At 40.8% G+C, this 23,610-nt stretch overlaps 1 protein-coding gene across 3 annotated transcripts in view; it reads right to left on the bottom strand.

Moving 5' to 3' along the window:
- The window catches only part of grik4 (glutamate receptor, ionotropic, kainate 4), a 316,509-nt gene that overhangs the window by 227,437 nt on the left and 65,462 nt on the right, over window positions 1-23,610 (bottom strand). For all 3 annotated transcript variants that reach the window (XM_084350733.1, XM_084350736.1, XM_084350734.1), the window contains exon 2: window positions 5,138-5,292. The gene's annotated coding sequence lies outside the window, so the exon portion shown is untranslated. The remainder of the gene's footprint in view (window positions 1-5,137; window positions 5,293-23,610) is intronic.

Below are 23,610 nucleotides of genomic sequence, written 5' to 3'. Positions count from 1 at the left end.
GCAGACTCATAAAATCAGTCAACACACAAACACAAACAGCTCATTAAACACACGCATGCACACGAATCTCAAGCTACCCACACAGCAAATCACATAAAACTTATTCTGGAAAGGAGGGGCCGAGTTCATCAGGCATGCGCTGTGTCTCTGTTGAGCAGGTAAAGACGAATTAGCTCCGGGCAGTGGCGAGAGCGTCCACGAAGCGGTACACAAAGTGCAGCAGAGATATTGTTATGAACATGACATACCAGAACCAGCTCAACAGTCCCACTAAGGCTGAGCAGACGGATTTAACCAGTGGCAATATTGACACGGTTGACACATGCTGAGAGGCCATAATACACCATCTGCACCAAAGCGATATTCAATACTTGCATCTCATGCAAGATTGCACATGTGGGCAATGAAATTCTCCACAAACCACTTTCCTTGAGCCAAAGTCAGTAAAAAGTCACATTCTGTCAGTATTAGATTTCACAGGGCACTGGTGCCTCAGAGAAACTCAGTGTCTTTACAGCAAACTGTGTGTTCTGGCATTTGTATTCACATCATACTGGAGCTGCCTGTGGGGGGATGTGGTGGCTTAAAAAATATGAAAAGCGTGTTATCCTGCATATGAATATGAATTGGGTTTTTCTGTCACCAGCACACTCAAGGGTTTGTAATATGACATAGGCTAAATAAGTAGTATTACTTTCTGAGGAGTGTGTGCATGTGTGTGTCTTTTTTGTTGAAGTAATTGAAAAGTTTCTGGTGGAGACGTTTTACCCATCATTCCTTCCTGAACCCGGTGTAAGACCAGCACAGACACGTGCAAGCTGTACGCTTTCCAATCGATTTAATATGGATTTAAAGGTGAATTTCGCAGTGGCACAGAAAAGAGCAAAATTCGCTGGAAATCTGTGCTTTGAGAAGCTGGGATAGGTGTGCTGCCGTGTGCTTCTAACACGCTGTTTGATTCTACAAAAACATGGTGAGTTGATTGTCAGTGGTTCGGGTAAATCCAGATCCTCTCAGTATTCACCTATAAGCCTCCTGCGATGCTTTTTGATTTTTGTCTTAGCAGAGCACAGCAGGTAGGAGTTGGAGGGAAGCCTCCAGATGACAAGCATATCCCATCCTCCAAATTAACGGCACTGGCAAAGAACTCTCACAGACTCAGTCTTTGCTATCGGCTCCAGTCTGGCACCTTTGTCTAAAAATACACTGTTTCTGCATCTTTCGTGAGCTGGTTTCGTCAGAAACAAATACATGTAATGGAGGTCACAGAGAAAGTAAAGAGAGAAAAAGAGGACATTGCATTGCATGTTGATGTTGTGCCTTTTTATGTTTTTATGCTGTCAAAATAAAGGGTGAAAGGATACATTCATGTCAGCACAAAGCTTGTTTGCAATAATAATAATAATAATAATAATAATAATAATGAACAGAATCCTGTATGAAATGTATCAAAGATATTAGGATTACTCATATAAGAATTAAACTTAATGGGTCAATTTTTTTTTAAATTACACTTTGTTTTGCCTAACCCAAACCAAATAGGTATTTTTGTACCCTTTGTAAACCCCTACCTAGTTTTGCAACTGTTTATTTTTGAAAGTGTACATTGTATATTACGTATTGTTAAGAGCATTTATTTTGATAGTCTAACCAAAATTTGCATATAACATATTAGCGCCAAATTGACCGTAGAGCCTTTCACGTGCCAAACTGACACTAGAGCGAAAGGTAACGCTCCATAGTTTGACGAGTTTGGAGTGAGAAGGTGTTGGCACTACCGCATGCTAAAGGCGGGAGGGAACACGGCCAGTGGACAGAGCTATTTGCTGTATGGGGGAACAAAACTGTTAAAAACCTCATTCAATCTGCCATACATAACATCTAAAGGACTTAATGAAAGCTGTAGTTTGGCAACTGTGTCCATGACGGTGCAAAATGAAAAATGATTGAACGAGGCAGAGGGGTCAAGGCAACGTGACTGATCTGGAGTTCATTTCATTTACGGCGCTTGTGAAGAAGGATAGAAATTGCTCACAGATGATGGGATTTTTTTCAATTTCTTGGCTAGGAAGAGGGTTAATTACAGATTGTATAGTTCTGAAAATGACTCTAGGGTAACAATAGTTTGTTGCACTGATATTGGAAGACCTGGCTTCTTTATTTTTTGATAAATGGGCATTTCAGAACTTCAGAACTTCAGAACTTTTTCCATTTCCTTGTCTGTATTTTCTCCTATTTTCTTGTGTTGTTATTTAGCCAGATGGGCTGCAAGTTGGATTGACTCATCAGATTTTTGCAGGTACAACTTTACATGTACTGTTGAAGTTATAAAGTTATCATCTGTGGGCGTATTTGGTTTTTGGTTATTGCTATGTGTGGGTCCAGTGATGAAAGCCTTATGAAAGCTGACAGCAGAGTTAGTACTGAGTACACAAGAAGAAACAAAAGTAGACACTGCGGCAGCGGGAGGTGAAAGGATAGCCTTAAAAATAATAGCTTTGTGGTCAGAAGCACAAGCTAGACTTGCAGCCGCAAACAGACAACCACACGCCTACAGCACAGAAGCACACACACAATCATCTCATCCTAAAAGAAATACTGAAATAGCTGAAACCTCTATTGATTGTTTGAAGCAGGAGATTAACCCCAGGTTCAGAAGTTCTGCTCGGATGCTGCTGCGAGCTTTGCTAGATATATAAAAACTGACATTTTTATACTAAAAGCTTTGAAGTACTGTATACTTTCTAACCAATCCATGCAGTGACAGCACTCAATGTGTGTTGCCTTATTACTGCAGTTGTTTATTATTAGACGGACTGCATTTATACGGCACTTTTGTCGCTGCCATGTAAGTCACCAACTGCTTGTCAGAAGTAATAACACACTCTGACACACCAATGAAAGAGCCACCTGGAGCAGTTTTAGGGTTCAGTGTCTTCAATGTTCGGTGTCCGAAGGAAACTTCGACATATAGACTGCAGGGGCCATGGAGCAAACCACTGACCCTTACAATCGGTGGAGGTCGGCTCTACCTCCTGAGACACAGCTGTCCTTTCTTTGCAACTTGAGCCCTACTGTATGTTTTTATAATCACATTATGATAAAATGTTAAGTGTATGAAAAGTTATGACTATAAATGAGTCTGTTCAGAAGAACTATAATGCTCAAGAGGGGCCAAGGAGGATACTTTTGGCACAAAAGTTCAGCAAAATATCAAATGATTGACAATGAAAAAATAAGTTAAATACAAGAAAAGTGCCCTTTAAAAAAGGTACTTAGGATTGAAAATTGCAGCTAAAAGTTTCATCATGAAATTATTGGTTAGAAAATAAGAGAATGTACCTGAAGGCAAAAGTTCATGTGATTTGCTTGCTGAGACCATTCAGGACTGAAACTATTAAAAAAATGGAGAAGATTAATTTTTTATGGACCCTTTTTACATGGATGGACAAAACTCTCTTGGCTGAATAAATCTCAATAAAATAATCCCCTTTCACGCAAACACTGCTGAATAATGGTCCAATAAGCAGCTCTTGTTGTCAGAAGTATGTGTTGTAAATATTTTGTTGTGATGAAGAATGTCTCACATTTTGTTTTTACGCATAATAGCCCTCATAAGAGAACGGACAGCGTGCCGCTGTGTGGTTGCGGTGAGCTATGTGTGTTTCTTTTATTTGGAGACAGAGATTCAATTTGGCCTTGCAGAGGAGATCTTTTTATCCGCTTAATTACAGCGACCACAATCATTTCTGTAGCAGCAAGTACCTCTCAAGCAGCTTAACAGAAAACTTGACCATGGAAGCTGTTTTAGTGTAACAGTTAAGTATGTGTAATGTTCAGTGTGTTCGAGAGGTTATCTCCTGCCACCTTCTTGTTACGTCCATATGTTTCCTAAACCTGCTTCATCTGTTTTCATTTAGCGTATTCCTGCATTTTCCTGAATTCCTGTCAACACTTGCCTGGACTTGTTGCATTTGGCAGTTTTTTATTCATAGATGAAGCAAGCAATACAGCATGCTGATCACAATAGTAAGAGCAGAAGTGCCTGTTTTCCCTGGCACGGTTGTTTCTCTAACTCACAGAGAGCAGCACCAGACTTAATGGAATAGCTGACAAATTGGTGGGCGGCCTTTCAGAGGACTATCCTGATGTGTACAAGTGGTGTTTTAGATTGGTGATATTTACTCAATCTGTCCTCCTGAACCAGATATCCCTACTTAACTTTTTTCCCCGGCAAATCTACTGTGTAAATGGTAAATAAAATGATTTTTTTGTCTGCTTGTGTCACTGCCTTGTTTCAGTGATGCCACTGTACTGTATATGAGCCTCATTCTGAGTGAAATATTCAAATCTGATACGCCATGTATGCAGCATCACATCAATGAAAACACACTCGACCAAATCGCCAGAACAAATGTTGGTCATGTGTGTTTCTGCAAAATCACAGATAAGTTGACACTTTACATTGCTGCATCTTGCAATTTCCAGTGGTACTAGAGTGAAAATGGAGCAGGATGGAGTGGGAGATAAGGTGGCGCTCCACCCAAAATCCTCCTGCTAACTCACGCTCCGCCCACATGCTCTGCTTGGAGGCAGTCCTGATTTCCCATAGAAAAATATTGTTTATTTGTCGCCACAAATATCACGCTTACAAATGTTGAAACGCTTTCTCCAACTGCTGGCTTTGCAGCCATTGTCATCTCTCTAGCAAGTGCCAGCATTTTATCCTCAGGTCTGGGCTGACATACCTGTGTATTGTTTTATACAAATGTACTCTGGATTAAGCATGTTAAATATTTCAAAGCTGTTAGATCTTTTCGAAAACAGAATCATTTTATTGAAAAGCGGTTTCACATGTTTGTAACGTTGGTGATCACCACCATTTTTAAAAGGGGGATTCAGACAAATCTAGTGAATATTAACAGCATCATAATCTGTGCATTACTTCCTTATATCTCTAGGTGATGAGGTTAATGTACATGATAGGCCTCAGTGTCCTACCTACATCACACAGCTGGCAGAGAGACCTCAGCTTCAACTTATTGTGATTCATTATTTCCCCTCTCCTTCACTCTCTCCATGCAGTCATTGAATAGAGCAGGTGAGTGGCGGCTGATTACCAAACATCTTCCCCTACCTTTGATCTCCTGAGGTGTGGGGCTCTAATCCATCTTGCAGCACAGAAGGCTGTCTGATCTGGCTGGTTGTGGTAGCCACTTAGCTTCTCCTCATCTCACATACACTTATAGTACGTGGCTCTGCACAGATTGGGCTCGGCAGTGTACAGACAGTCTGTAAAAGAAAAAAAAAAAGATACAAGAAATATGAAGCAGAAAACAGGAAGAACATGATTTTATGAGGCACAGCCATAGACATATTATCAGGGATGGTAATTAATTTCAAACTGTTCAGGGTTTTAGTTATCCTGAGATATAAAGACATAGGTCCCCTTATGGGAGCTTACAGGGAATCAAAAGACGCATAAAGGCAAGTTTATCCTGCTGTGACCTACACATTTTCAAAAGCAATTTCAGGACAATAGTGCTGCATAATAAATCATATTTCCGGTCAGGTATCAGCTTCTGCACTCCTATTACTTATGCTGAGGATAGCCATTTATCCGACATACAGTAAGTTTGAGATTGCACTGTAAACCGCAGTTTCAAAGTTCACCGTCCCGTTTTGCTGATGGTCTTGTTTTCCTGTTTGTCCCTTACTCAGCGAGATACCCTTCCTCTTTATATAGCACATCCAACATTTTTCATACTGTCACTGCAAAATACTTTGAACAGCTTCTTGAACTCATCTGCATTCAAAACGAGGCCTTGCGCACAATATTGCAAGACAATTTCCACGGTAAATGAGAAACTAAATGTCACTTACAGGATGAGCATTAATCTCATGTCATTGCATTTTAATGGCACCCTTACTCAGAGGAGAATTAAACTTCTCCCCAGAGATCAACCTAATCACTTAGCGCCAGGATGAGGTCACACTCCTACGTCACAGCAGATGCATAAACGGCCATGTTGTGCTAAATATTATACATTCTGTTTCCATGGACACACAGGTATGCACAGATAAAGTGATTTTTTTTTTCAGTCACAAGCAGGTACAGGACATTGTGTAAATAAATACAGAAAGCAGCACTACAGTCCATCATGTTAACTGTGACACATGGTGTTTTTATTTCTCACAACAACAATTTAACAACAACAACTTAATTTTTCTTGATCTAAAGTTGAACATAAAATGATAAATAACATAAAGACTTGAGGTGAGTGAAAACTGGAGAAAAGATGGCAGAAGTGACAGTTCATGTAGCCCACATATGTGAAATGTACAATTTATTTCCACTGAAACATTAGAGGTCTTTTAATTTGAAATGAATACAGGAAATGTTCAGTTTGTATTAGCAGCATACTGCAGTAACATTACCCGGGCAAACAGCAGTAGTGGATCAAACCTTCGCAACCTTACTTGTAGCATTGTTGGGACTTTTATAAATAATAAAGCGCAATGTGTAGAATTTAATACCCTCTGACTTTCGCACCACCTGATGCTCATATCAAAAAGGCAATCTGATAGACAGCAATGCATGCCACTACCCCCGTTCTTCCCATGATCCCACCTGGGGGCACTTACGGCGTAGATACGCTCCAACAGAAATGCTTCTCAGATGAACAACCTCATAAACCTCCTCCTCCCACACCTTTCAGACACAGGGATCGAACTTTTTCTTTAACTTCCCGACAGCAACATTCTGACATGCACGCCCACCACACAGTGTAATTGTGCAGGTGTAGCGCAGCGTTCTCCTCTCTCACGCTCTCTTTTTCATTCTTTACACAACTACTTCTGACACTATTTGCTCTTTTCGAGCAAACTTTCTACTGTCAACCAGGGTGATGTGTGGGTTGTAGACCGCATTTGTGAAATGACATTTCTATCAGGGAAGGAAATTAACATAATGATGCTGATGTTGACACATCTTTTTACTCCCCACAAACAGAGAGAGAGAGTGAGAAATGAGGGAGAGGGAATAATGGAGAGGTCACACGTATGGACAAATCAAGGATAAGAGGTGAAACTCTTTTTTATATGTATATTGTCCTAGATTACAGACTTCAGTGTTTGCTGATGGTGACAACCACTGATTAACCTGTGACAGACAAACAAACATCTCTCTGGTATTAAAGGGGCATAAAAATGAACAAAAACAACAAGTAGATTGGCACCACTTTTCACTTGGATCGATTGTTTCTTTTACAAACAAAAAAACATGCTATCAGTTTTGAATGATTTAATAATCACACAGAGGCTTAATGTCCTCTATGCAGCTGATTGCATAATTTGAATTATTCATAAGCAAAACATCATTGCAGCAGATAAAACACAGTTTCATCACTATGCACATAGTACCCTGTGAGTAAACAACAGTTTTGTTCTGGTGGTTTGTCTTTGCAGTTTTATATTTGGCTGACTCTTCTGTCTACACACTGTAAACAGGTTAATACTGCTACTTGCTACTCCACCAAACTTCAATTTGTCTTAAAAGTCCTCCAGTGCCTCAAGTACTATTACAGGGATGAATCATTTGTTGCATTCAAAGTGGCATTTTATTCAGCCGGCAACCCCACTTGTCTTTAATTGCTTGCAATACGTTTTTAAAAATGTATGTTTCCAGCTTGAGACAATTTACAGTAGCCACAGAATAAAAGGTTAGATCAAATGAATATTTGAAGCTCTTGGAGGGGATGTGGGCTAAATAATAATGGGGAAACTTTTGAAGTGCTGACATATGAAAAGTTTCAGCAGAAAGGGTATTGTTGCTGAACGTTCCTGCAGCCTGCTCTACTCTACCGACTCATTTACCCTTCTTCCCTCTTCCTCCTTCCTCCCCTCTCTCTTTCCATCCCTCCCTGCCGTAGAGCTTCAGGCTGATATATACAAGCCAAAGGTATACAGTTTCCATTTCCCATCAAACACTGCCCACAGGACTAAAATATCTACTGTACTGCCTGCCTTTAAAGTAAAGAAAAAAATCTACCTTTTACATCTTTCAAGCAGTGCCGTCATCATGTGAAGCCATTTCACATCATGTAGACTCTGGTTGGGATTTTAAGATTTAGAAATGCATAAAAGATTCACATTTTGAATACTGAATACATGAGCGGTGAATCTGTTTTTAAAACAAGTTAAATTGAATGTATTCTAGATGGTTGGCAAATTCCCATTGGCTATTAATCGACCGACTAAATCCTAGAACGTGTTTGCACATAGTTACCCCACAACATGTGCATATAATTATGTATCATAAGCAAAAAAAAAGCAATGTTTTGGCTGAAATATATCTGCTATTGCCATGCCTGTGATGTCGTGAAAACACAGTCCTGACTAGCTACAAGGCACGTTTTAAAATATACACAACCGCCGCACTGAAAAAAGCTACATTATGAAAAGACCTCGTGAAATTATTCTCATGTATTTTGGACCATCTGCACTGAGAAATTATTTCCCTCAGGCCTCAATTTTTTTCTGCAAACATTCACATTCTCAACAGGAATTTGGTTTGTAGTAACTGTAAAAACACTGGGAAGAGAAAAAGCCTTGTGCCCAGATAATATGTATGTTTCATGAGCGAGTGTTAACGCTTTACTAAGCGTCAAAAACACAAATCTTGTACGACAAGGCAGTGTTTCCCACACATAAACTTTACTTGGTCAAGTCACCTAGGTAATGTATATTTCGTGACCTTTTTCAGCATTTTTTGCTTTCTTTACTTTTAGTTTTTATCCTTTTGATATAATGATGCCATCTGCCATTGATCAACTAGTGGATAATCTGCCCTCGCTACTGACATTCACACCTGCTCTGCAGAGAAAGACAGATAGCTGGAGATGTTCTCTGACATTACATTCCTCCTGTAAACACACTGATTGTGGTGCAGCCTCTCCTATTTAACGCAGCCCTTCTCATGCCACTGTTTTTCGAGATGAGGGGTGAAAAAAGACAGTACAGTTCTGGTTCAGTCTAGCTTCATATAAAAATAGACAGTAATTTTTTTTTAAATATGTGATGTTAGTCATTGGAAGAATAAGCAAGTTGTGGCACAGACAGCAGGTGATCAATCTACACAGTCGGTGTCAGCTTCAGACAAACTTTAAAAATGTCAAACTCTTTATGGACGGCATAAATACAGCAATCAAACTCAGCGTTTGTAATTAAAAAATCAGTGGTTGCTGAATTTCATTCCACCGGAAATAAAGTTCAAAATGTCTGCTGTAAAATGAAGCCTTTATTTTTGTCACACCGCTACTGCTGTTGCAAAGCATGGTAATGAGGAACACACAAATTTCATCGCTGCAGTTTTACAGATGGCACTCGAGTTGACTGACAGACTGCTTTCCTTCACGGAGCGTATTTTGAAAACACAGATTGAAATGGAGATCAGGACAAGCGCATGATTTAATGACATAGTACTTGAGTGAATGGTGTGAATTGTTAGTACAGATTCCTTCTCGCCACCAATCAAGCATGATTATTCCCCCCATATGTTGTTTAATAAAAATAACCCCTTTTAACAACTCTGTGAGGACACTCCCACACAGAGTCTAAAAGCCTGCAACCTCTCCTCCAGTTAGTGAGAACTGAAGAAGCCTCTTGGATGAGAGGTGAAACGTCCAGTTGCTTACGATACAGCACTTCAAATTACCATGACCTGGATGACTGAGAACATTCATCAGCATGTAGCCCCTTTTATCTTTACAAAAGTGATTTTTGATGAAAAAGTGTTCACTAAGGCACTGAATGTTACAAATTGCATTGGGGCACACATAAATAACAACCTCAGCCCGTCAGTGGCAAAAACTAAAACTCTCAGCGGATGTAACTTTGACAGTCAGAGTTGCCCCAAAACTTTCCATTGCAGCTGCCAGCTGAGGAGATCTACTGGACTGATTCCAGCACTTTGGTAAGTATGAATCTTTTACAGACCAAAACAGATAAATATAGGGCTCATGAAGGTTTAAAAACACTATAATTCACTTTTAGACTAGCACAATAGAGGACTTACTGTAGCAGCCTTGGCCGAGCTGTGCACACTCTCAGTGCTTTGAACATTTTAAGTTGTACTATTTCTTTTTTGCTTCTCAGTTTTTAACCTCCTTTGGAAGAAAAAGAAGAACTCATCTGTATACAGTATGTGATGTTGTATAGCAGCTTCTTTCGGTCAACACAAGATCTAGCTGATCTGACATGATGTCCACAGGCTACTGATACCACCTCAGGCTGCTATCCACTCAGGAAGCTGGTGAGGGGGAAAAAAAACACTATATGGCATACTATATGCAGTATATTATCAATATTTCTCAACTGAAAATGGAAACCATTCCCTAATTATCCCTGAGAAACATGGAGAGATAACTTATAATTGTGAGTGCTGTTTTTCATAGCTGTCAACACAGCAGCGACTAAATTAATAAGCTTTTGTGTGTATGCATGTGTGCTTGTACTGCATGAATGTGATTACACACATGTGCGTATATGTGCATGCAAATTGAAGTGTGCTCATAAATTTAGCTTTTACCCCATAAATAAAATCCTTCAGCTCTCAGAATGGATGGATTTTTCATTTGACTTTCCTCCTCAATTTGCAAAAGTGAGAGCAACAGTCTCCTACAGCAACCTGATAAAACGCTGTCCTAAAGCTGCTTTATGTTGATTTACTTCTAAACACATGTTGTACTATTGTGAGCACTAGAACAGGACATGACATATGCAGATTGATATTTCACCATGAAATCGATGTGATATGGAAAGGGCAGGAGAGCGGTATGGATTTTTCTGTTTTTACTTTGGCATGGCCATCAATCCCGATAGGTAATCTGGGAAAAGGGACAAACCGGGGAGAAGCAGCCAGACGGATGCTAAGAGCCGCTGCAGCTGAGGTGGCGGGTTAGGAGGGCTTTGATTTATTTGCCCTTTATAGCGCAGTATAGCAACCCACCACTCCAACACATTTTCAGAAGGAAATATATTTGCAGCCACAAGTGAAACATCCAACAGGGTGATTTTAGGACTCGCTCATCCTCTGAGGGGATCTAAATAAATTGCATCTGACAGGCACATATTACCACTGATTCAAGCCTTGAAGCTACAGATCACCATGTGTCTCCCATGTCAGCCACTGAACTGCCCAGTGTTGCAGTAAATGCTGATTTAGAATGATAAGCTAATGACAGAGCACACACACGTTGCTATTTACTAGTTTGTCTCGTCTTTACTACACAACACTTAACTGATTTAAAGCCGATCAAGACCAGACAATTAATGCAGACTAATCCAGTGTTAATGAGGAAGAGAATCTATGAGGATAAACAATGACATATTCTTTCTATGCTTGTTTTTTTTTTATGGGCATAAATGTTGGCTTTCCCTCAGACACCACCGTATATTGGTTTTAATGCTGAAATGATTAGTTGGTAAGTCTCTGGAAGTAAAAGATTCAGGAACAAGATTTAATAAGATTTGAAATTCAATTACTTTTTATCATTTCAAAGAAACAACAACACATTTTTTAGCTCTTATTATGATTTTTAAGTATTTTTACAAGCAGAAATATCAAACATCACCTAGTTTCAGCTCAGTCGCGGCTTTTCTCTGTCTAATATTTGGGTTTTGGCCTCGCACAGTTTGAAGAAAATTGTGATGGAGATGTTTAACTGTTTTCTGAAATTGTATATATCAAGTAGCGGCATCTAGGTATTCCGATATTGACGATGACCATGATATTTAAAAATTAACCATAGTGTTAATGATACACATAATATCATGTAAATAGCGCAGCGCCTTTTAAATCATTCCTGTTTCTTTCCGTTCTGGCATTCTTATAGTCGATGCAAAAGCATCCTGACTGGAAACATCGCAAACTGGCATGGTTCGTGCATGTCCTGGACAGGAAGGCTCGACAGCGGGTGATTAAAACCGCCCAGACCATCACTGGTACCATCTACAGAGCATTAGTGACATCAGTGAAGTGAGATGTCTGCACAGAGCCCAAAGGATACTAAAAGACAACATCCAGCCCAGCCAAAGTCTGTTCACCCTGCTGCCATCTGGCAAAAGATACAGATATATCTGATGCTGTACCACCAGACTACAGAGCAGCTTCATTCCCCAGTCTGTGAGAACTCATCATCAACACTCCACATTGTTTTGTTTTTTTCTGTGGTTGTAGCACAAAGGACTCATGGTTACATTTTTTAAACCCCTGTGTTTTAAAAAGATATAATAAATTTACCTTGTAACCTTGTAATGCCCCTTAACACCGGTTTTCACCACAGAAAAAACAAGAAGAAGATGCAGCAGCTAGTTAGCTAGCTAATACCACAGTGCGTGGCTATTGTCGGAGGTGATGACATCCTCAAAATTAGTGCACTGAAGTTGACAAAACAATCTTATCATACTCGGGAAGAGAAACAGGAGGTGAGTTGCTGGCTCAGCAGCACCGAGGCGGTCAGCTGACAGTTGTTAAAGATGTGATATGATCGACAGCTCAATGTCAGATTGTTTAGTCACTGTAGAAACAAAAAGTCTCTCACAATTGGGTTCAAAATGCTGTGTTGAGCTAAAATTGAGGCTGTAAATGCTCAAAGAGAAAACTGGATTAATAATCTCCTTTTTGATAACTTTCAAAGTAAAAGCGTCAGATCATTCGGCCGTGACCACAGTCCACAAGAGGGCATTGCTCTGAAACTGACACATCATAGATTTCATTTACAGAAGAGACTTTGGAGAGTGCATTTATTCTTGTTTTCTAATGTTTATATGTGAGGGCGTCTCGGTCTGTCAGTCAGCTAGTGTTCACACCTGCCATCTCCCCGCTGCTGTTTTTAATGCTGAACTCTGCGCCTCTAGTTATGAAGGAATATAGCTTCCTATCAGTCTGTGCCGTGACCCCAATTGGAGAGCCATATTCAATGCAACACACAGGAGAGATGAGAGGCAGCAGTGAGCTGCCCAGGCAGGCTGCAGGGGACCGATAAAGCTTTTAGGATTCACGAGCTGTCATCACACCGTCCCTGATACTAACCCACCTCGCTCCTCCTCCCATCATCCCCCAGGTGGTAAAAGGGACATCAGGTGGAAAGTTGTGTACAGTCACACCACAAACATTTCTTCACCTTTTACTCCAACAACCCACACAGAGGTTAATGGAAATAAAATATGAGGTAGGGAAGACTTTAAGTTTGAGTGAATTTTTCGAAAACCAACACAGAAAAAAAAGCAAACTCTTTCAGCTAAAAATTGTCTGCCAGGGAGAGAAAAAGTTGACAGAAACTAAAACAAAGACAGATCACGGCAAGGTAAGAAAAGAAGAAAGCCACAAAAAGGAAGACAGAAACAGAGTACAAATGGAAAGTGGGTGACAGACAGCGAGTAAAACAAAAAATGGAAACATTTTCAGATGGTCTTGAAGAAACTGGGTTGGACTAGTTTGTGTAGTTTTCATGCAACTATATAAACTGTGTGTACGACAGTTTCATTCAGCAAGATACACTTCGTTATGCCTCATTTTATGGGCTATGTCTTTCTGTAAGTCAGTGGAAGATATTTTGATTGAAAAGTGTGACCTTACTGCGGTGCCAAGCAATGGTGTTAAGACTCTTAATGGGCTACAAGCAGAATTAACTACACAACTCTGAATAAACCTTTTCACAAACAATCCAGTCTTTTGAACTGGGTTGGCGAGCGAATAGATCAACCTGATGAGCTACTTTTGTTGTCATTTTGTCTTTGCTATATGTGAAAGCTACACATTTTGATGACAAGCTGCACATCCAGCCCAGTCGCCAGGGTGTAATGTTAGCAGTTAATGTCTCTTCAAACCACAGCTACATCCAAGGTTGATATTTTTAGCAAACATGGAATGTCACGTTCCAATTATATACCCTATTAGCCACCTTTCACATCAGGAGGTCGAGGGGCTGGCGGTGGCATTATTACAAGCCAATGCTGCTAAACAGCCAACCGCAGTTTGAGTCACACCACTGGATGAGGACACCTGGGGACATTTCCAGCCAAATTTATGGCGACAAAAACTGGTGTTTTTTAAAGGAGACCTGGGGATATTTCCAGACGTTTTTGAGGAGACCAAAACTGGCTTTCCCTCGTGTGGGGTTGCACCATCTCCATCTGTGATAGTGGCGACCAAAACAGGTATCTGAAGCCAAACCATGATTTTTTCCTAACACAAACCAAGTGTTTTGTGCGTAAACCTAACCACAGCATAAGCTCAGCTCAACTTTTAAACGTAAAGTAGCAAAATAAACGTTGTCTTGGACATAAAAGGTAATTAACGGGTCGGAAACCAATCAGAATGTACAGTAGTAGCTGGACATGATGGACCGTGAATGTAGAGAAAAGGTGACAGGGACATGAAATGCATGGGCAGACAAGACGGCACTCATGCAGAGTGCCAGGGAGAGAAATACAGTAAGGTTGAAGGTGGAGATGGGAGATTGATGGACTGAAAGAGGCAGAGAAAGAAAAGAATGAACTGGAAGAGAGAATAGAGAAATAGCAGCAGGAGGGGGGGAGGGCACATTAGGAGCTAGAGAAGTTGAGTAAGTGGCGGACTGCCATGTTGGGCATTGCAGGACAGAACAGACTCATTTAGGCGTCTGCAGTCGCCACTGCTGAATGGCAATAGTGCTTCCTCTGCTGCTGGTTTCAGGGACGTGCCTGGAGTGTAGAGTAGCCTTCTTCCTGTGGCCTGGGGCCTTAAATCAGTTCTGCACTAGACACACCAACGAGCAGCTGCACACACACACTCTCTCCCACTGTTTCTCTCTCTCTCGCTCTCTTTCTCATGGCCAACAGAGATGCCCCATTTGCTCACTGTGACCCTGGGGCAGGACTTAAGAGGACAATATTGACCTTGAACTTGACAACATTCACAAGAGGAAAAAAAAATACGAAAAACAGATTTGGTAATGGAGCAGCGTGGAGGGGTAGCAGCCAATGGGCAGCTCCCGAAAAAGACATCCAGATATGACAGCGTTGAGGATGAGGTTCTTACAAAGCTCTAACTGATGCAATGCTATGGACTTTCAAGAAACTGAGGAGGTAAGCCTGAGGTGGACTGTCCTGCCAGAAGGAAAGGATTTCAGAGACTTGTTCAACCCAGGCAGCCTGTGGGCGGTTCTGAATAACGAAGGCAGATTTCCACACTGCTGGTGTGTCCTTGCCTCTATTCCCCGGGTGGCCAGATTTAGGAAAAGCAACATGACTTTGAATCCTGTTGGGTTTTAACCTTACCTGAGGACGCCAGGTGTTCGTGTATCCTACAGTTGTTCATGTTCATTTATAATGCATGACATAGAGTACAATATTCTTCCCTGAGGATACACAGGCATATGCATAATTTACCGCAGATTCTGTGAGCGCAGACGTCACACAGCTCGACTTCCGGAAGATTGTCTTTTGTAAGGAAATTCTGCTGGTGACAATTCTGCTTGCAACAAGCATTTCAGTGATTTGTAAAAACAAACAAACAAATGATTTCACTCATTGACTGAAATGAGTGATTCAAATTCTCTTTCTTATGAGACGAGAACATAGACAGCCGAGTTATGACTGTCATACAAAACCAATCTTGCTTTCACAAACTAAAGTGACCTACTGTATATTCTGTTCTGACACATAAAGGTCCCGTCTTCAGAAGTGGGATGACAGCCTTTCTCCTATCGATATGTCACGTCAGCTTAAGGATTTAGCTTGACGGAGATTTAACTGTCCTTCATATCCAAAATGTCTCTGACCTAGGTGTATGGACTGTATTTTTGGCATCCCTCCAAAACGTCTGCAGAAACACAAGCTTCACCCTGCCAGTAAGAGACATCCTCAACTTCTTCGATTGCATCAGATTAAATCTTCCTCAGACACTCGCTGTTGTTATATTCAGAGAACTCAGCCTACCATTCACACATCTACTGTTCAACATCCATTATATATAATGTATTCTCCATTAACTCTATTTAAGTATGTTTCATTTCACATTTTCCCAATGTCAACAGTGTTTTACAGGGGTTCTCAAAGTGTTTGATGACTGAGTGCCCATTTAGGGAGCTGTATAATTAAAGGCTGCACAGGAAAACCAAAGGACCTGTCGTAGGATTTGTGATGGTCTCATAATAACATTTAACATTACTCCCTTACACCGAATTTTCCTTTTTGCAGATAAGGCAGATCATTTCATCTGTCCCCCAAGGTTCGATGAAGTAAAAATTGATCCATTTTTCCTAGAAACCTGTTTTCCTCAGGCATACAGAGTTTTTTTCCATGGTGGCTTTTCCATCTCACATCCACATTAAACAGTTATGGGAGACATATCATGCTCATTTTCAGGTTCATAATTGTATTTTGGGTTACCACTAGAATAGGTTTACATGCTCTAATGCTCAAGAAACGCATCAGTTTTCTCATACTGTCCAGTTCTGCAGTGCTGTATTCCCCCTCTGTCTGAAATGCTCGGTTTTAGCTCCTGTCTCTTTAAGGCCAGACCTTTGAAATAGAATAGACTTGTGAAAGTTTTGAAACAGAATAATTAAAATACAATGCATGGATTTCATGTCAGAAAATGTCGCTCAGACTGCTTCTGAGGGCAGCCATTGGCCCAACGACTGCACTCTGAGAAGCTATGGTGTTGGTGGTATGATTTATTTGCCATTTAAGACTTAATACGTGGTACAAAAGATTAAAAGGATAAGTGTGACTCAGTATATCAGAGGTCCCAGCAAAAAGTGAATTATGGTCTTTATCAGTGACACTTTGGAAATGTGATAAATATTCAATTCATTATTTTATGTTTCTAATATTGAGAGACTATTTATTTATGCACCGATGATAAAAAACTATTTCAATTGTGACTGGAGTTCATTTCAATTGTTATGGTGAATGTATTTCATTATCTTCCTCCTCTCTACCTCCCAGCCTCATCTCTCTCCCCTCATAAGCAGTGATTCATTAGAGTCTTCGTGTGCCGTAAGCTAATTTACACACCCCTGTGACGATTATGAGCCGTGTGCACGCAGCGCTTCATAAAGTATCCATCCCCTCTATTGATCCAAGTCTGTCTCGTATTCAAGGCTGCAGGTGCTCCCAGTTTTGTGTTGCAGTCTGTTTATTCTCTACCGCGGCCAGCTTGACGCACACAGACAACAATGCACACTAATGGCTCTTTGACGAGATGCTTGACCATGAAGACGAGCTGACATTGAAGAAGGGCCTACTGCGGGCCGGTGCCTGCAGTGAATTTTGTTTCAGTTTAATATGTGACTGCATAAAACGTTTTAATGTCAGAAGGCCCTTGCATTTGCTTGGGCGTACGGTTGTAAATCAAATCAACACAACCATAAAGGCACGTATGTCACTTGGCAGCTCAAGGACGGGACCAGTGTCCAAATGTTCTCAGACCAGATGCAGTAAGTTTCATACTGAAAACATTTCAACCTTATACCTAGCTTGTGATTTACAGGGATTGATTGTATTAATCAATCACTCGAATTGTGCCAAAAATAGATACAGCCTACTTCATTTGTATATTGAACCAAAGTTAAAAACATGCTGGCATTTAAAGTGTTAAATCAAATGTTTCCTCAATTTTCTTCAAACTTTGCAGAGAAATCAATGATGCCTATGAAGAAAGGCAATATCATCAAGGCTTTAGGGCGCAATATTTCATCTATTCATTTCATGTCATTAAATTTTCATGAACCTTATCTTTTTGGTAAAATTGTCTTCTTACCACCAAAAACCATCATCTTAATTATGATTTGAACCTGCAGGCTTAAACTTTATGGCCTAATCTTAGCTAAAAATCAATAGCGTTGATGAAGTGTGTTAATGAAAATGTGTTTTTAAGTGCAATTATGCATCTGTTGTTTTGTTCCACTGATGATCCTATATCCATGCCTTTGATCCATTATGGTGCACTCACGAGAGACAGAGACTCTGTTAGATTCACACTGCAGGCTGTTAGCAGTTTTGATCTCCATGTGACCTTGAGATATGTTCTTAACAAGTAGACACACAGGAACGTACAAACTCGTTGATCCCTGACATGCAGGTGGTGTCACTCTCTCTGTGTGGAATAATCAATTACTACAGATAAAAAGTGAAGAGTTCATCTGCAAAAACAGATAAACACCATCCTTACAATGAATAAACCAGCAACAGTTTAAGTGATATTACCTTGAGCGACAAAAAACATGATTTAGGGAAACCAAATCAAAAACTAAGATACATGATTTTGCGAATGAATCCTTCAGTCATGCATAATCAGGTCAGTACATGCTATTTTTATGATGATCAAGGCTTTCTTTTCAAATAAACATCAAACATGTCTTTCAAAAGACAGGTCCGACTGACGGGCTGTTGCTGTTAAATGAGGTGGACCAATTATTCCTGCATATGCTCAACGGAAATACAGCATCCGTTCTAACTTGTAATGTGGTAATTGGGGGTAAGGTATCTCCACTTGCTCTTCGTGCAATTTCCCTTATCATTTCCAGTTATTTTTGACTTCATCTTGATTGCCTCTCAACACACTGTATAATTACGTGCATATGTAGGTGGTCCAGAAGTCCAACTGAAATTGCACAGCGCTTTTCTGACTGCTACAGAATATTTATCTTTTCTGTTAATCACTGAAATGTAGGGTAAGGACAGACTGGCATCATTGAATAAGGAACTTTGTTTAATCCAATGATGCCTCCCACAAGTGCCCATGGCAATCGGTTCATGAGCTATGAAAGGGCACATGGCCAAAGGGTGTGTGTGCCACGTACGCACCTGGGGACCAACTCAGGTGCACTGACTGAGCCTAAAGTAGGCCTACAATAATAAAGTCCATGCAGAAGAAGGTGATTATAACTTTATCTTCGTTCCAGACCTCTAACATTGTCATTTAGTGATTTAAAGAGTCTGCACCTGTGCTCATTCTGGCTGGTTCATGTTCTTACGCAGCTAGCTTGCTAACTAGCTACATTCATGATAATCATTAGCCGATGACCCAACAAGAAATCAGCTAACATGAACACAATACCAGGCTGAGTGAATGAGGTGAATAGAACTGGCAGTCCAGGCTGATAATCAGCAACATTGTCTTGTGGACAATAACTGCGGCTCAATGGGAGAAGGACTGATCACTGATTGACCTCCTGATCTTGTTGCTCTTCTCTTTCCTCCTCTCTACCTGGATCCCTTCCTACTTTCAAGCATCCCCTGTTTCTCTAACCAGGCTTCCCGTTTCATCTCCTCATGTATCTCTGTCTATCTCCCCCACCCCCTCGTGACTCCCATCCTCCCTTAGCCAGCCCGCTAATTTGATCATCTCAATTGTGTATTGTCTGGCCGTAATTGATTTACGTCCTGCAAAATGAAGTCTGAATTCGCAAGAGAAGCCTTTGATCTGCCGCTCAAAGTTGGCATAATACATGTTGGTGCCCATGACACGGACAAACAAAAAATTAATGTGCAAAGACCCTTTTTTCTGAGCTCATTTCCTGTTTTGTCAACTTGTGACTAACTACTGATGCAACAGAAATACAAATGAGGGCTCTGGGCCAGGAAATTTGTATGGGCGAACCATGTACCAGGAAATTAGTCTCGGAGTAACGGATAAAACACAAACACACAAAATTAATGAATGCTTCATTTTACACTACAACCACTTCTTAACATCTCTTAAAAGGCTGATTAAATCGAGAATGTAGGAGCTGTGTTTAATATCCACGTCAAACAGACTAGTGACGGAAGAAAGATTGATAACATGGAATGAATGAATGAGAAATCTGATCAACAAATGATAACAGATGTGCCGTGAATTTTAGAGCTGGTGGCTTTGTACAAGTTTTAAATAATAAAGTTAGAGGCAAAAACAGAAAGTAGACACACATTCATAGCTGCAGCAGGGTTCAATTTCATAATGTGTGTAGGAGGCATATCATTCTGTGTATTTTCCACTGATTTGGTGTCTTACACCTCATTACAGTCAACTGGTTACAAAGGTAGTAGACTCAAACAGAAGAGATTAATAAAAACTGACCTGCAAAATTTCTGCCGAAAAAATTTGGCTTGTGGCCTAGAGAATGTCCACATAGCAGCTTGTGCCAGCTCTAAATTTTAATTTAATTTTTCAAAAACAGGATTCAGGGGGAGAGAAAAATGCCTTTCATTTGCTTTCCACGTTACAATGTGTGGCTGTCTCCGCACATCAACTTCTCCCAGAGATAACCAGACATCGCTGGCTCTGCGCTCTGCTCCAGGGCAGGGCTGATCTGAGGTCTGAATCAGAGCAGCCACACGCTGGGCCAAGCAGTGATTTCACCATCACGGGTTCCTGAGCTGCTTTCCTCTCTTCCTGCTCATCTTCCCCTCCTACAGTAGTATGCACTGGATTCTTGGGTTCAGCTGTTTTCTTGGCCCATAACTCCACCACCAGGTCACTTTTTAGCCATGAAATCAGATGGCTCCATGAATGGGAACGTGGGTCAGTCGGTCGATCCACCACTTTGGTCCAGACTGAAATATCTCAACAACTATTGGGTGGATTGCTATGAAATTTAGTACAGATATCCATCAGGTGTCAATAAGATGAATCTTAATGACTCTGTTGATAATCTGACTTCTTCTATTGGTTGAATTGGGCCAAACAGTAATAGTTCCCAAAGGATCAATCATAATCTCTCTTGTTCCCCTGAGTTTTGTTGTTTTGAGGGAAATGTCTTCACAACTTTTGGGCAAATCACCATTAAATTTGGTAAACATATTCATGTACCATGTAAGATAAATACACCTTGCACCTGGCACCATCAACACATCAAATTTCCCTGTGTTTTGCATACAGAGTTCTGTGGTCATGAGTCCTAAAACCCAGAAATCAGTTTAAATTTTAGCACTTCTGGTTCCCTCGTCTCGAAGTCAATAATTTTTTTTCAGAATGTGTTTTCGGTTAAATGCCTGAAATAAGGTCTGTGGTTACCACGGCTTAAGATGTTTATATATTTTATGTCATTTGTTCTACGACGTAAAATGCATTGTGAAATGCAACACAATTGAATTATAAAGCGCCTACGTGTCTTAAAAACAGAAGTTGCTAAATGAGACTACAGAAGTTGTCACGGACATCAAACCTCATTAAAACTCATCTACTCACTTGTCCTTCTCAACAGGTGGACTTTAGTTGCAAACTCTTGTAGATTGATTGATTTATCGAAAACATTTACAGTAATTGTGAAGTAAAATGCTTAGTGGTGGTGACATTTAAGTCATGCAACCGCAATGTAGTCTGTTTATAGCCTAAAATTAGCATTTTACTTGCAGCGATTTAATTTAAGCTTCACAAAAGTGGTGTTCATCTGTGAAGATTATCTTGCTGAAAAAAAACTGTAAGTATCATAAACCTGTGTTTGCCACAGAGCTTATTTTTGGCAACAATCTAAATCCAATTTAAAAACCCCCTAGGCTTTGTGACGAGGAAACCAAGGGTGATGCTAACTTACCTGTTACCCTACAAAGATACATCATCCCTGCAGCAATCTATTAGTCGATTCTTTTAGCATGTTAACAAGCTCAACTAAGATGGTGAACATGGCAACCATACCTGCCAACCAGCATATTGGCACAATTTTTATGAGCATATTAACAACCTGACGTTAGCATTTAGCTCAAAGCAAAGCCCACTAGTGTGGCTATTATGTGCTCAACCTTGCGAAGGGTGATCCAGAAATGAGAGACTTCGGTCCTCATATTGCTTGTATTCAGCCATGCTACAATATTCCCTTTAAAGATCCCTGCCAACATCGGTATTTACCTCACTAACTGAGTTCTCTTGAAAATGATGGCGCTCATTTATCAGGTTCGACCAAAACAAAGCAACCCTCTAAATGTGTCAGTTTGAGGCAGATTTGCAGACTATTCTTCTAATTGCTTACATACATAAATCATGGTGAGGTTCATCAGCAGGGTCAGGAAATGTATATTTTACTCTCAGTACTTTGGTCCTTCTCCTGAATGTCCAGTTTATAACTCACGTGCCTGTGAGTATTTGTGAACACAAGACACGAGCTACATGTGCCACTGGCATCTTCCCCTCTCACCTGAATGTCAGCTGTTACAGGCTGTGACGTCTACTGCGCGCCCTCTATGCAACAGGACATCTGAAAACACCTGCTATTACTCCAGCACATAGCCTGGGACACATGCCCAGCACAGAGCCTGAGGGCATCACTTGCCACGTCTTCAAACAGGTATGATTTCCCTGCACGCTTTGTAAACAGCGTAAAATCAAATCCACAAAACATGAATCGGGGCCCTTCCTCTGCTCACTGGAACAGCAGTGTTTGCTTCTTCAGAGCCCTACTTTAGTGATTAAAGGGCGGTGACACCAAGAGAGAGAGGCAGCCATCACACTCCGAGCCTGCTCTCCCGGCAACACCCCCCTCGCCACTCTCCTCTGCTCCTCCATCCTTCCCTCTGTTACAGCTGCTGCAACTAGTCAGTGACTTGAATTTAATCAGCCTTCATCCAAACGGAGAAGTGGCCCCAAGCAACAGTGGTTGAGTGGGGAATTTGTGAACGAGGAGCATGGTCCGATTTCTAATTATCAAAGCAAGGCCAGATAGACAGTGCTAACATTGTTGTAATGGTCAACCTCGCCCACGGTGTGTGTGTGTGTGTGTGTGTGTGTGTGTGTGTGTGTGTGTGTGTGAGAGAGAGAGAGAGAGAGAGAGAGAGAGAGAAAGCAAAAAACTGCCAAGCAGGCTGAGGCCAAGGCCAGTCCATCGTAACTTCAAAGAGCTGATGAAGGAAGAAATCAAAACGAGTGACTGGAACCGTTATCATCTCTCTCATTTAACAGACTGTTATCTCGCGCTGAAACACAACATACCGGCCAGCATACACAAGCAAATCAATGCAACAGTCTTCATCATATTCATTACTGTGGAGTGCTTGGAGCACTGGAGAGTCCTTCTGTCTCATTTTAACTCTTCAGCCTCTCCAGGAAAGCACCACAATAGCCACTGATACATTAATGGTACATAACTTTTTGAAATCAACATCACATTTTCAAGCGTACAGTACATTTCACTTCACTCTGTCAGCGTCAACTATGTTATGCTTTATGTTGTGCTATCTTTTTGAAGATTAAAAGCATGAGAATTCACGTGAAAGCTTCAAGATCAATCACAATTTACAACTTCCAAGGCCGTGTTCATTAGATATGAAAGTATTTTTCCTCTCATCTTGTCTGCAGACTACAACCATCCACCCACACAGAAAAACGTCTAAACAAACACACGCTGAAAAAACAGAACAAACCTGCACGTTTAACCCAAAGTATTAACATAAACATTTGAATAAACACGATAAAAGCAAATCTTCCCTGAGCAAATCCACCACAGTAATTGCACCGAACGAGATAATGGCGCTCCGCCTTTTCCCATCACGTCTGAAATTTAACAACAGTCTCTGTAGAATCTCTGAAAAATTTCAACCTCGGATGCGGAGGCGTTCTGCTGACTGCCCCACAAATGAAATTCATTG

This window comes from Pagrus pagrus (genome assembly GCF_965226575.1).
Source record: "Pagrus pagrus genome assembly, chromosome: 4".
Lineage (NCBI taxonomy): Eukaryota > Metazoa > Chordata > Actinopteri > Spariformes > Sparidae > Pagrus > Pagrus pagrus.
Note: the sequence above shows the minus strand (reverse complement) of the source record. Positions and strands in the feature narration are given on the sequence as shown.